This window comes from Boleophthalmus pectinirostris, unplaced genomic scaffold (assembly GCF_026225935.1).
Source record: "Boleophthalmus pectinirostris isolate CB_2022bp ecotype Guang Dong unplaced genomic scaffold, ASM2622593v1 HiC_scaffold_8, whole genome shotgun sequence".
NCBI lineage: Eukaryota > Metazoa > Chordata > Actinopteri > Gobiiformes > Gobiidae > Boleophthalmus > Boleophthalmus pectinirostris.
The window spans coordinates 17,138,739-17,155,041 of NW_026571515.1; positions in this window are offsets into that span (position 1 = coordinate 17,138,739).

Here is a 16,303-nt window from a genome sequence, read left to right on the forward strand (position 1 = left end):
CAGAGGCCTCTTGTAGATTCAATCTTACAACGGCAGTAGGACAAACTAACAACTCAAGATTATGTATCCCGCCTCGGCTATGAGTTTGGCCTCATTCAATATTAACTGCCTTTAAGCCGCTGCCTATGGAAACATGAGAGCGCATTGTCAATCCAAATCTCTCCACTCTATTATTTTACAACACAATGTACTTTGAATGAATCAGAACTTCACCCGTAACAAAAAATCATTACCTCTTTGCAGGGATTAGCTCACAATAGTTAATCATATTGCCTGCTGTCAAATACATGGAAGGTATGTGGTTGAGCAACATAGCAGTTGTTGACTTGCATTGGCAAATCCACTAATCACCCCATGTCTGAGAGCTTTGACTCATGAGGAGACACCCAGGTCCAGCCACAATTGCCAATTATTCGTAATCTCCTGCCTTCCTCCGACTGGCTGGTAATTGACAGGGAGGGCGCCTCTGAGGCCCAGCCGAGGTGTAAACGTGCAATTACAATATACAGTGGACGGAACTGTCAGCAGCAGGTTTGTACGTCAGGGCTTCCACTGTGAAAGAAAACTCATCAAGGTCCTCCTCAGAGACAGTGCTGTTGTTGCTGGGAATATTCAGTGATGTGGAAATATTAAATGAAATGATCAGATGACAGGAAGATGTATTATGTTTCATTCAAGGTTGGTTTAATGGTTGAGAGTATAGTCAGAGTAGGTCAGATAAAAAGAGGGAAGTTTAAAGAGATGTTGAACAATTTCACCTGTGTGGATCAAACATAATTACTGTATGTTTCTGTATTGTAAGTAGGACTGGGTATCATTAAGAAGTGGCCAATGCAATACATACCTCAATACAGTGCACTTTCGATTCAGTGTGATGTATTTGAAATCAATTCAATATGGTTCAATAAAAATAATGGATAAATCATGGTTGTGATACTAAAAGTCTTTGTTAAATCACTTGTGCAAAATGTATATGAAACACGCCCATTTTATTCATCAAAACAGTGAAAATTTCAAATGTGTTGTATAAATGAGTTTTCTTCCTCTAAACAAACAACAAAACTGTAGCAGTGAAACAAAATAATCTTGTAAAATATACCAAAAAATGCTCTTGGTGATATATCAATACAGCAGCCAACGATATCAATATTGTTTCATCACATTAGGTGATACGATATATATTAATGTTTCAATATTTTTGCACACCCCTAATTGTAAATAGGGTTGTAAAAAATATTCAAAATACTCAATACAGATACTAAGTGATACTAAAACTAAACACTAGATATTTATTAGAGAAGTCTATTCTTAAAAAATACCATACATAAATAGGACTAATTTTGACTTTCTAAATTCTATGATCGTTACCTATGTCAGAATCACATAAGGCCACAAGAGAAAATTGGTATCAACAAACCATCTCCTTAGTGTCAAAATTAAGTTTGACTTTTCAATGTCATGACAACACGAACTGTCGTATCAACCCAAAACATTAAACAAAGGTGAAACATTCTCCAGCTATAATAATACACGCCTAACAACAAAACCACAGAGATGGGTCACCGGGTGCTGCACTTTGGCACCCACTGTTCCTGATAGGTTGCCCTGGTCGCATTGAGAATGGGTCAAATGCAGAGGACTCATTTCCCTATTGGGACAATAAAGAGCACCTTTATCTTACATTTAATAGATTTTATAGATAATAATTGATTAATAAGTCTGAATGAGTTACTGGTTAATAGTTTCTGATGACGTAGGAGGACGAAGCCACAAACAATAAAACAGGTTTGAAATGTAGCCAACACTCTGGGTGAGTTCTGGGTAACAATATCAAACTTAATACTGATACTTTACGGTGTTCTACATACATCTCTATTGGTGTAATGTTGAGCAGTTACCATGGGGAGACAGTGCACACATTAGCAAAAAAAGACAAAACAGTTTTAAGATAGTATGAACACTCAAGAAAATACAAAACGGATTTAGATGTAATATTTTTAGTTGTCTGTGATCAATACGAGTGTTCATCGGCCTTTTTGAAAAGTTTTATTTTCAACAAAAAGCTAAGAATGACTTTTTTAAGCACCCAAAAACCGGCATGCACAAGTTTAAAATCCAACATTTACCACCAAAACAAGAAGAACAAGCTGATCTAACTGCCTTGAAAATCTCGATAGTCCTGCTTAACGCATCCTCTGTGGTCCAGAACAAGATAAGGACTCATTTCTACCAAGGAAACGCGAACAGTAACAGTTTTCCATTCACCCAAGGCTAATTACACACCCCTGAAATCTCCAAATGAAGCAGAGAAGCAGCCCGAGAACAGGCCTTGTAGTGAAAGCAGAGCCATTATCAGATAGTCCTGCCTCGATAATTACTATATCAACTTATCGTTAAATATATGAAAGCTAGAACAATATTTTTTAGGGTCAGTATTTACTGTCTGTACATTTTCTTTACACTGTGGAGATATTTTTGGTTATTTATTTGGCTTTAAGATAAGAATTAAGCAGCAAAACTTAAACTAAGACAAACTTTACTGATCCACAAGGGAAATTATATGGACACAGTAGCTCAGACATCACAATATATTATAATAAGAAAGAGAAAAAATATAAATGGTAACAATAAATTCTAAATAAGTAGCAAAAAGGATAGCAACAGACTGGTAGAAGATTTCCAGTAACTTGCTGCACTCGTTGAAAGACCTGAACTTGAAACAGGTTGAATTAGTAACTTCTATGACTCATTATGGACGCAAATTAAGTATTAATGTGTTTCATTCTGTTATTTACTTATTGCAGCTCATGATTATTAACACAGGTGACGTTTTGGTTCGGGGTTCATCACCTGCTTGTCTTTATGGATATGTCATTGTTCTGCCTGGAATTAAACAGCTTTACCATACATTTATTCAATTACAGGTAGTGCCCAGGCCATTTTTCCTCAAAATTATGCTGAATCATGTTATTAACATTTTTGCCATTCATAAACACATACAGAACATAAATCATAGGCAACAAATGTGCCCAGCACTGAACCAGGAGGACTAAACCAGAACTAAACCGCGACTACACAGGACTAAACCAGCACTAAACCAGAACTAATGTTGGACTTGAGAGAGAGAGGGAAAAGCCCAAGCCCAGGGAGCAGGGTGTCCACAAAGCATGTTCAGGCGACAGCTGCGCTTCACCCCGTGGGGAATGGATTTCTACCGGTCCTTTCTCCTACAGTCACCTGACAGTCTATGAGGTCGCACTTCCGGGCCTGTCCCGACACTCAGTCCTGGTTCAGTTCTGGTTTAGTACTGGTTTAGACCTGTCTTAGTCCTGGTTTAGTCCTGGTTTAGTCCTGGTTCAGTCCTGATCAGTCCTGTTCCTCTCATGTTGCAGGTCACTATAGGACAGTACTGCAGATATCATAACCCTATGCACATTTTTTTTTACTATTGCCAATTTAACATTTAAGTTTGACATTTAAGTTGTAGACTATTTTATATTTGTTGTTGTTTTTTTTAATCTCATGTCGGGAGAAGTGGGTGGACACCATACCCCTCGCGTACCACACCCACTACACCCCTGATTACAAGTGGTTTTACAGCTCAAAAATCCCCCAAAAACAGGCATTCTGGCTGTGAGCGGGGTCACCTCTAAACAGATCTGACCTGTAACTTTGTCTGGTTTGATCTCCATGAAGATAAAAAGGTTTAGTACTATACTGACAAAGACAAAGCAATAACATTTCCACAGAGAAAAGCGTTTGATGGATCCTCCCCTAGAAAAGTTTCACACCGCACCTTTAAATCTACTCTTGGGGAGCGTGTCATTTATTGTCTATATTTACTTCGGCGTTATATCGAACTTCAAAATGTGTTATTGTGACAGGCCTATTAGCAGCCCGCATTCATCCCCTGTTTACCCCTGTTGTGTTTCCCAGCCGACCACACCTTGATAAAAAGTGCCATCTGATAGACACAGTGTACAAAGTGCTGCGTAGGTGGACAAAGAGATGGGGTTTGTTTTACAGCCCTGTCGACCTGAAGCTCCACCATCTGCCAAGAGCCTGCCAGCACTTCCATTAGACATGACTATACAAACATACAATATTACAAGGCAAGTTAAGCCAATTCATACTGGACTCAAATAGGTTGGCCGAATTTGCAACCATTATTAAAGTCAAACAGGACAGAAAGATGGAAAGACTGAGTAATGAACAATGATGAAACAATGTAATATTAATGTACCGCCCTGTTTCATTTTAAAGGTCCCATATTACACAATATTGAGTCTTTTGAGCTTAAACCCATGTTAGAATGTTGTAACCTCCTCAAAAACATACCTGGAGTTGCATTTGTTTCACTCACACGTCTGAGTAATTCTAGTATTAGTTTGTCTACTCCTCCAAAGCTCAAAATGCTCTATTCCACCTTGTGATGAACTAGTAGCTTTCAAGTTAACAGCTACCTTTTACCTTTAGTTCAACAGAGATTATTTCAGGGCTAAAATCATCCAAATAATTTTAGTGAAGGTGTACGGAGTTTAAAAACACAGTGGTGAATATGTGAATGAAAGAAAACACAACTCCGAATGTTTGTGATGAAGAAACAACAGAAATAGCAGATCAAAAACAGTGTAATATGGACCCCTTAATATTACATTTCCTTTGGCTGCTTTTCTTTCAGGAATCATCATGAACTAGAACATTGTTTACCAAAGACTGTAATTTTTTTTGGGTCGCCTTGTCATGTTCTGCATGTAAGTCTGCAATACACAGTTCTGACACATGTTGAAATGTTAAGACATGTTTTGTATCATTTCTAATCTTTTTGTAATTATTTTATTGACTATTTTGTTCCAATATTGCTGTTTCAATTGAATGTTGAAAAGAAAAAGAAATGGGCTACATTTAATGTCCAAATAGGCAACAATGTACCAGTAGTTGTAATCATTACTGTGTGCATTACTCACTACTGTGTTGGAAGTAAAAAATCCATATATCCTAAATTTTGACAGAAGTTTTAATGTAAAAACGAAACAATTTTGCTTTGTAGACTCATTAATTAAAAAACATGTTAAACAATGCAGCTCAGTTTGAAAACGTTTTCTATGAGGTGCCAGGTTCAGTAGGTTTATGTGGTGGTCATGATTCATTGACACTTTCTGTTTGAATGTGGTTTGTCTACTAACTACGCAGCCATGACTTGACAAGGACTGTATCTTTGGAGACTCGCCCATTCCCATGTCATCTCAACTGTCTATTCCACCAGGAAACGCTCAGCAATTACAGGGATGCAGCCTGCAGCAATGGTGTCCCTACACAACCCATTATTTACAGGGATTCTCCTTGTCAAGGTGTTATAGTGGATGGCCTGGAGTAAAGTTACAATGTAAAGAAAGACTGGGCTCAATAGGGTCTCTCTGTGTCCCACTATTCACGATTTCCTTACAGAATTACACCGGTGGAGCAGAGAAGGTGGCTAAAGGAAGGGGGTACAGCGTGTTCCCAGGGTCTGTGTGTACTCATTCACACTGCTGACAAACGCACAGCACAAAGTCATCAAATTTCACTAAAACCCAGTTGACACTGAAACTCAACATTGGAGTTGACAATAGCTTACAGGTTGGCAATCAGTCATGGTTAACCACTGCTAATGGGGTGTAAATTAACAGTAGCATAATGGTTTTTTTTGTTTGTTTTTTTACCTACAATAACAAGTTATCTTTGGCATGTTAGGTATACCTTTTAGCAAAGCAGAGAATGTTTGTCAACAACAATTGCAGTGGTTCTTCTGCGGACCTCTGGTGATACTATACGAGATCACAACCTAAAAAAAACTGGGAAATGAAAATAGGAAAATTGTTTTAATTTAAAGGTGCACTAAGTAACTTTTTGGCTGGGGGTCCATCACATTCTTTTTTCTATGGGTATGTCACTGTTCTGCCTCAAATGTTTCACAGTATGACATTAAACAGCTCTATCTTATGTTTACTCAATTACAGGTGGTTTTATGGCTCAAAAATACCTAGAAAAACAGGTATTCTGACTGTGAGTGGGGTTACATCTCCACAGAGAAAAAGTATTTGATGGACCCTTCACCTGAAAAGTTACACAATGCACTTTTAAATTTGCTTGATACCATGGGTGTATCCATAATGCAAATAGTCTATGATTCTGATTTCACTGTTTTATTATCTGTATATAATATGCCATGCCTATGGCAAATGAAAGGCCTACAGGCTGTTAGATATGATTCTTTATGTGCAGGCAGAACAGGTTTTGAAGAGTGCAATTGGTCAGAATAATGTTAGTACTTTCTTACTTTTAGTTTGTCTATAAGTTTGTTTATTACCTTCATACAATATAATCCTGAGTATCAGATCAGCTGAAATCAAATATTGTTATCATCATCACCTCAATGCTTAAGTTCTCAAAATTCTAAATTGGGACACACTAGGTTGGGATCCCTGGTATAAATAAAATTGTGAAAAGAGCACGTAAAATTGTGCATGGTCATGTCAGTCATAATCTGAGGGACTTCTATCACTGCATTTTATTTTATTTTTATTTTTTTGCTTTATGGTCATTAGCAAACACGGTTTTCTGTATTTTGGCAAAACAAATAACAATTTATGCTTCTTTTTACTGTTGGCAGAGACCAGATTAGTTAAAAATTGTGATAGGCCTGTTTTAATCCTTGTTAAGACCAGATGCAGTCCTGGTTTAGTCGTAGTTAGTTTAGATCAAATTGGTCAGAAATAGGGTCACCTGGGTCACCTTCTTGTATAAAACTGGAACAAATGGAAATGTAACTCAAATCTATTTACATAAACGTGACGAGAGTGGTACCTGAAGCACAAACTGAAGCAAGTCTTGCAACCATCGTCTCTCATCACACCTGGAACAAAATGACAATGCTCAAAGGGTACGTATGCCCAAGATTTTTTAAGCTTTAGCAATGAATAAAAATAAAACACACTGCTTACGTAAAAAAAATTAAGAAAGATAATGTTAGATGTGTTGTTAGACTACTCAGGGAGTCATTAGCACGTGTTAAATGCTAACAAGTGAGTAACATTTACAGCACCAAATTAGCGTTCATTTGATTAATTCCAGGCACTTAACTACAGCTAATGTTACATAATTACGGCTTTTCAACATTGACCATAGAAATCCAGTGAAATCAACATAGAAGTCAACAAGTATCTAGCACTTCACAGTCACTTGGTTGGTGGCTGTAGATATAACGCTAATTGTTAGCCTAGCCAAGCCTATGCTTAACATACAATGGAGCAAAGCTAATGGTAAAACTAACTGAACAAATAAAGGCTTTTACCCATGGATTTTACTTACAAGCTTTTTGCTCTCTTGGAAATTCGTAAATAACTTCTGCTTAGGGTGACCATATTTGCAAAATCAAAAGCCAGGTTTGGGGTGGTTGGTAATAATAAAATTTTGAAACGAGTGCGTAAAATTAAGGAAAACTTATGCACTTGGCCCTTTCATGACTTATTCACGATTAACTCATCTGAGTAAGTATAGTGACATTTTCTTTGTGTTTTGTCATTTGGTCTTTTTTAAGCAGCTTTTCTTTATTTTACCTAAACACATGACAATTTGTGCCTCTCATAATTGTTGGCAGGTATTAAATTTGTTAAAAAATAAGGACACCTGGGACAGGTCTTGTATAAAACTGGGACAAATCATAGGTTCCGAATAAATCTGCTGGGACAGGGGACACGGGGCTCAAAACTGGGATAGTCCCAGGTAAATAGGGACATCTGGTCACCCTACTTCTGCTCATAACACATGTAGTTATAATTTTGAGTATAATTTTAGAGGGATTGCAATTGTTGATACATTTCTATTATAATATTATTATTTCTTGTTTAAAATGTTAAAAGATGAACCTATTAACTGAGCAGTGGTGGAAGGTTAGGGTGACCCATAGACTGTATATGAATATGTACTTCTTTTATACTGTGGGGTGACCACTTTGGGGTTATCTAAGTGGAGGACACTTGGTTTGGGGGCAAAAAAATTGGTGAAGGTTGTACTGTTTGTACTGTAAGTGATTTCTTGGCGTTTGTAGTATTACAAATGTGTGATATTGTGTGTATCAGGTGGACTGGGGTCCTTCCAGGAGAATTTTGGCCAATTTACTGTATTTCAGTGCATTTTAGAGGGCTACTAAGCCATAACTCAATAATACAAGCCAATGCAGCCTATATTTATTATTTCATGGGTTATTTTCCTGAGAGTTTCTATGTCCCTTGTCTGTATTCTGACAGGGCCTTGCTCCTGTCACATCTCACAGACAGAAGGCATCAGTCTGTGATTCAGAGCAGGAAGAACACTGCACATTTTACACATGTTTCATCCTGTATTTATCCTGTATTTATCATGAGATATTGTTGCTGAGGGTGAAACTATGCCCATGCAGTGTCCGCACGTCACGGTTACGACATAATGAAGTAAAGTAGTGAAGTACTATACTTAAGTAAACATTTTAGTTGTCTATACTTTACTTAAGTAGAACTTAAAGTTGATACTTTTTACTTTTACTTCACTACATTTTAGAGCAGGTATGTGTACTTTCCACTCCACTACATACACAACAAGACTGAAAAGTAGAAATATTTTTATTGTTGTCTGAGACCTGCTGAAGAGGCTGAAGGTTTATTTTTAACATATTCATAGTTTGAGCAAACAAAAATATACAAATAAAGCCGCAAACAATCAGTTGTTTCTGTTGAACAAAATTCAGCAGAAATCTTTAACAAACTCACTACATGAACCTTATAAGATCTCAAAATCTGCACAAAATGCTTACTTTTTGCTTCTCAGTACAGGCACTATAATTCTTTTACTTCAGTAGCTTTTTCATGTGATACTTTTACTTTTGTTTAGTGTATCTTTGCTTCAGTGTCTCTGCTTTTACTGAAGTAACAAAACTGAATACTTCTTCCACCGCTACATGTAACTGAGATAGTGTTTTCACAGAGTACATCAGTGCACCTTCTCCAGAGAACCTCCAGCTTTGACATTCCTAGACGAGGCGAGTGAGCCCGGGCTTCTTCTCCTGTGTGAAGCTACCCTCATGCCGGAATCTCGTCTGACTACACTGAAGCATGCACAGACCGGCGCAGGAATCCTCTCCACACTGGCTGCCAACCAGGAATGTGATAGAATGTGTGACATCACAGAGGTAAACCATTCACATGTCAGACACACACAGCTCTGTTCTGGTAGTTACGATAAATAGTTTAAAGAAATATATGCACAAAAGTTACATTAAAGGTGCACTGCGCAACTTTTCTGGTGGAGAAACCTGATGTCTCCATGGAGATGTTATTGCTTTACCTTGAATGTTGCATGGTATGACGTTAAATATATCCATTTAGCGTTTCTTCATACGGGTGTTTCTATTGCTCAAAAATACAACAATTCCTTCTGTCAATAAGGGCGACTTTCCACAGATCTGAATTGTAATGAAGCATAGTGCTGTTACCTGCTTGATAGATAAGTTTAATGTATAATGTGGTCATTCTAGACAAAGCAATAACATTTCCAGGGAGATATCAGGTGGCTGATCCTTCACTACACAGCAAAAAGTGGAGTGTTAAAATTGACTCTCACAGAATCAATTTTAACATTTTTTCAGGGTTTATATGAGTCCAGTCTGTTCTAGAGTTAATTTAACATTTTTGGAAATGTTAATTAAGTGACACTGGACCAAAATTCTTGTCTAACTGCAAAATAAAGCGTTAGGGTAAACAGGTAACACTTTGTAGGGTTATCCTTAGCTAAACAACACATTGAGGTGTTTTATTTTTACACAATTTTAGTTAATTTAAGATGAAATTATGCATAAAACTGGTTCAAACTGGGCTTCTCTCCTGGGAGTTTGAAGTGATGGATGGGAGGTGCCAAATTAACACTAGGGGAAGTTGAATTAACTTCAACCATATCAACTCTGGCAAATAACCCCAAGTCGAACTCCCGTTTAACTTTCAAATAGGTAAAATAACAATTTTTATGTGAAAACCAACACCCTGTAATTTCATCTCACTAGTTTTTGCTGTGTAGAAGTGTTACGCAGTGCACTTTAAGTCCATAAAAATGCATAGAAAATATAAAGCCAACAATATACAGGTATTAAAAGGGGGCTATCATGAAGTATAGCATATAATTCATAAGTATGTGCAATTAATTACATTTTAATTAAGGTCTAGATTCTGTTACTGTCATCGTCAATGATCAGCTTGGGTCTTTTTAACTCTAGAGATCTAGAGCTAATCCTCTGTCAGTAAAGGCATGAGAGTTGAGACTTTGGAGTAAGGAATTTGTCTTCTTTGTTCATGTTCACAAAATGAGTATTGAAAGCCATTTGTATTAGTTAATGGTTGACAAAACTGAGATGGATCATTATGAGGAAAAGAAATGTGATAAAATTTTTTGTGATATCATGCAGCCCCACCTTGAAGATATTGCTAGTATTTCTTAGTATTGCATAAAGCCGTCAGGGCATGTAACAAAGCCCAGCAGTTATCTTTTATAGTATAATTGAAGGTTTTATACTATAGATAAGATTACATTATTTTTTCCTGGACTAATTTCTACTTTCCAAATTGATTATTACTGAAACCACCTGAGCTGCTGGAAGTTGAGGAAGGCTTTAGCTAACTGTTACATCTTGGTCCAAATGTCCACGCTCCCCGCCATAATGAGAATGAGATAAGAAATAGAGAGTCTTCTGAGATCAATGAAGCCTGGAGGCACAACGTCTAAATGGTTTTTGTGTTTGTGTTCCAACTGATAAAATCTCAGCCAGTCAACTGAAGCCCTGAGCTAACGGTGCAAATTAAACAGTGGGTCTGTGCAGGGTCTGCGAGCTCCTAGGACAGGATATAGGGACACTCGTCTTAATGAACTATCCACAGTTTGTAGGCATCCACACCTGCTGTCTGGAGACACAGTGTGTTTACCCCAGGCCTGGCAGTGAAAAAACAGCTTGTACTTGCAGTTACCATGCTAGCTTTGCTTACTGCTGTAGAGCGCGGTACAATGAAGGCCTAGCTAATGGGGGGACCTCGTGGGTAAATCAGGACATTTAAAAAGAAGCTCTGTTCACTGGTAACCTGATCCATACTTGACTTGGGTTTGGCATTCCGGTCTGGCCCGGCAAAAACTTCAAACTGACCACAGAGAGACGTGCACAACCAAGATTGTTTTATAGTATTTAAAATTTTTGTTAATTTATGATAAAGCGTGTATAGTAAACATTTGAAACAGATCGCTTTGATACAGTGATGCAAAGTATTTACAGTTTCAAATTATTTAATCCCCACAGTATGACTAGAACATTTGATTTTTGTTTTCACATTTTACAACTTGTGAAAAAAAAAACACACACAAGAAGATACTTTTTTCAATTATTTTTATTTATTAAATATTCAAAAAACATCTGTACATGTATGATACAGTAAACATAATCAATACATAATAATATTAAAACAATGACATAACAATATATTTATTCTTACCCTTACCTCCCATGCCTGCACCCCCTCTTTACAGTGGCTTTACAGTTCAGAATAACACCATACATAGAAAACAGTGCTTATGTTTCTCCTGGTTTGCTGCTCAATTTGAGAAACTCTGACTCATGTCACATGGAAGAACTCCCTTCAATCACCCATCTTCCAGTGCAAGGATCATAGTTCCGTAGTCAACATCAGACCATCTGTTACAACTATAAATATGAAGGTGTCCCTCTGCTAGCCTCTGTCAACACAAAGATTCTCAGTATGTGAGCCAGAGAGGTGGAAGGAATAGAGAAGGTAATGCCATTTAATGGACGGCATTACCAGACAGTATTAGACAGCAGTAATTACATCTAACCTTGTCTGGTAAGACGCCTATCAACAGGCAGAAGGTGACCTCTGAGATCTGACCTGTGCAAGGAGAAGAGGCAGGTGGAAACAGGAGAGTGTAGCAAAGCAGACAGTCAGACCCGCTCAGAAACCAAAACAAAGAACAACTAAAAATAGACCAAATTAGTAAAAAAGTATAGACCATTTAGAGTGTAATATATGTCTTGATATGATGCTTAACATTTTGAATTTGGCACATTGTTTTCAGGTTGGACGTAACATCAGTTTGGGTGTGACAAACAGTCATATTCTAGTTCGTCTCACCTTTAGTCATTAATTTTTGTAAGACACACACAGTGACACATTTAATTCCTCACATTGTTTTATCAAGCTTACGCTAACTTCCTGATAATTACACAACAGACCTGATAAACTCTTTCACCTCTTTCTAATAGAACTAGTCTTTCAGTGAAAACATTTTATGACTGTATACATTGGTGTAAATTATACAGTATATAGTATAAATCAGCTCTTAAATCCAGCCTAAAATTACAGCTGAAGCAAAAGTAGTTCAGTGTGGCTTGGATAACAGTGCTGGGTGGGCAAATAAAGGCGCGGCTCAATATTTGCGGGTAATTCTCCTCCTTAAACAAACACTGGGGCTGTGCTAGCTCCACATCTGTTATTTGCCTTTGTTAGTAATGCCTGTTTAAGGGCCATTCAACTTACATTGCTGGCCAGACGTATACTCAAAAAACTGCTAAATATCAGTTTGTAATAGGTTGCATAGTCTACCATTCGTAGTACAGCCCCCTCAGGTGACTCTGTGTGTCAGTTTCAGGATGTGCCACGCAGGTAAGCCAGACCGACCAATCACTGCCAAACAACACAAAGAGAACACTATGGGTGGGAGGGGACAAGGAAACGGCGCCCTGCAAGACCGGTGGAACCATCAACTGACTGCTATTCTTTAACTTGGGCGGGGTGGGGTTTGCCATATCACGTTTAAAAAAGGGAACATGGGAAGTGAGCAAACAGATTGAAACGTAATAGCTGACCTTTCAGGCTAAGACATAAATCCATACATACTAAAAACAAAAATAAAATGCGCTTACGGATCTCAAACAAGTTTTTCCAGTACTACGCTTGCCTTAAACAACTTCTATTAAAGTTTTTTTTTTTTTTCATAATTACTGTTGAATTTACGGTCACCCAGGAAACATCGTTACCAGACAGTGTTAGAACAACAGTTGTACAATCCAGCACTGTCAGGTAAGATGGGTCCGGAGAGCCATTTGGGGTACCTCTACTCCTCTGAAGCTACCTGCAGGCTAAACTCTGAGGATACTAGCAGTGATGCTCCGTGGTTGTCCTGGACGCAGTCAGAAGATGGCTATCATCATCATTACCAGGCAGTATTAGAGAAGAGATATGAAATCCAATGCTGCCTCGTAAGATGGAGATAAGCACCCAGATATCAGCAAACAACATAAATACTTTACAAACAAACAATAGCCATTCTTACATACCTTTGTTGAAATAAAGGAACTCTTCAAAAGATCAAAGCTTAACATGTATAACTGAGTCTTTTGAAAGCTTTCAAAAATAATCAAATATTTTCTGTTTGTTAAAATAGGAGTGAGCAGTCTGTGTCTAGCTATAGTCCAGGTCATTCTGCTGGGCCCTTGTTGTGGTTTTTCAGTTTAAACTCACTGTCACAGAAGACTGGGCCACAGTATTTGTTAATAATTGCCCAAACCTGTTCCGACTGGTCAAAATCTATGGCACAACAAAGCTAGGAGGGCTCCATTCACACCACACACGCCACTTACTAATTTCAAACTTCCAAAATGACAACTAAGCTTAAGGCCTCGAGGCTGGTGATTCTCTTTGTGTCTTTTCATATCCTCTGTAACAACATTTAGACAGCGTGTAGGGTCTAATCAAGTTTTACTCGTCCGTGTCAATGGAAGGTTTATAGGATGAAGACTTAAAAGACATTTTGGTGGTTTTCCGTTGGTGGACCTCTTTGTGTTTGCCGAGTGAGGAAAGGCTAAAGGAATGCTGCTCAGCCCGACCTGAACTACTGCTGTGTGTGCAGAAGGTCACTGAAACAGCCCTAGCTTACTGAATAACACAGCTCTTTCACAGGTAGACAGTGTGAAATGCTCTAGGCTGGCCACAACGTAATCACATTATTGTTAATTATTTTACCTAGGCTTGTCACGATAATTACTACTTCAGTATGTGAAAGCTTGAACAATATTTTGGGGGGGTTAGTATTTATTATGTGTACTCTTTCTTCGCACTAGTGGGAAATTTTTGGTTATTTTTTGGCTAAATGATAAGATTTAAGATGTTAAAGGTTGACTTAGCTTCTATAACTCTTTACAGATGCAAATTAAGAACTAAAGTGATTCATTCTGATATCTGTGGATTATTTTTTTTAAACAATATTATAGATTTAGAATAGTCTTATGGTTTAAATCTGCTATTGGGTTATTGTGTATGTGGCATTAATTAGTTTCAGTTGTTTATCAGCTACAGCTATATCATATTTCAAAATTTGTTATCATGACAGGCCTAATTTTACCTACAAACGCCACCTTTAGCATACAATGAAAACTTCCGGTGATTTCAACAAAAGTATCTAAACTGTAAACTAATAAAACGTTCCTTTGCTTGTATTAGCTGTATGAAGAGAGATAAAGTTAGCCTCGAAAAGCCTGGTCCCATAAGCACTGCAGAATGAGAGCACCGGGGGGAGGGAGAGAGAGAATAGATCAGGATGAAGGTGGAGAAAGAAAACAGAGAATGCACCTGTAACCTTACCGTCATGAAAAGTACCCCAAGGAAAGAATGTAACACAACCAAAGAAAGTGTGGGGTGGGGGCAGACAATAAGAGAGGAGAGAGAAACCAGGTCTTGAATTTCCAGCCCACTGCCTGAGAACACGCTGTCTTCCTCACGGTTAGGCAGGCCTCGTGAAATGAGAAAGCCAAGCAGAGCGCTCTCCCAACTATTTAGTTAATCATCAGCATTATAAACCAGTGCAGCAGCCTTCTGAAGGAGAAAGAGCACAGGAAGAGAAAGAATGAAACATATTAGAACAGAGGATTAAAGCAGGTTGTAAAATGAGTACCTCATCAAAGCCGCCTATGTCCAAAGACCTTTTCTCTAAGTTAGCTTTCAAGTCGTGGTCCAAGTGTTCTGTTGTAGGAGAGTGGTTTCCTAGTGCTGCTTTATCAGACTGTGGTGCTGAGGTGTGCTCAGGTAACTCAGCCCCCTGTGCTGGAATGTGACTCCTCTGCATGTGAGTGAACTTCCCCATAGGTAAACTGGCCTGCCCCTTCATCAATACTTGTTGCCTTTGTGAGAAAACAATGTCAGGGAAACCCAAAACTGTAGTTAAATCCAGAGCTGATGTCAGCGCCACCTAGTGGAGTGTAACTCAGGGTCAGTCTGATTACATGATGCTTCTGTGCCTTTGTTTCAGCTACTGCAAAGGTCAAAGAGGTTTAGATTTGCATGACGTCCCCTCCCTCTGATTTGCACTGGTTATTTGTTTCATCAGCTTTTCTGTTTTGAATAATTTCAAAGTAGTAATAAAATGTTGAACACATTTGGTTACCAAATATGTTCCTATAGTTTTGTGTTTCATGTGTGAAACAGACTTTTTGTTAAAACCATTATGTTCTATAATTATATGAGCTTGTAATTATTCCAATCAAAATGATTGCTACTTGATAAAAAAAAAAAAAAAAAAACTAGCTTAGCATATCTGCTGCTATAGCCAGTCCTGTAACAATGCCCTAGCCTAGCATTAGCCTCACGTCAACTCCCTTGAGACCTGTTGAACCTAAACTAAATTATTACCAGTAACTTTTTAGTAAAGGGAAATCTTTGGTCCCAACAGCGCTCTACAACAAACAGCGTTGTGCACTCATGTGACACACTGCTTTCAAGTGTGTGAAAGAAATGAACAAATGTTCTCTGTCCACCAATCACAGCCCTCCACCTCAGTCTGCACTCAGCACTGTACAGTAGACACTAAGGCGACATTTTCCCTCCACTTTGCCCTCTTCCTAAACTTGTGCTTAAGATTTGTAGCCTCGGAGCAGGCTCAAAACACTCTCCTTCTCATTTGTACCAAGACAACAGAGAAATCCAACTCTGTCTCAACTCGCACCCAGACCTCGCAGGCAGGGAAAACTCTCCTCACTCGAAACTTCCCTTTTTCTGAAACTGCCAAGCATGTTGAACTGAAAAGCAACAGACAGAAGCAGTAAAAGTCTGGCTAAAAGTTAACTATGTCTACCAGGAAGAGATGGAAATAGAATAGTTAATAGTAAGCACTGACTTGGGCTGTGGTGTGCAACAGGTTGTAAAAGAAAGCGGCTCGTATATTCTGCTGTGAACTCTATGACTTA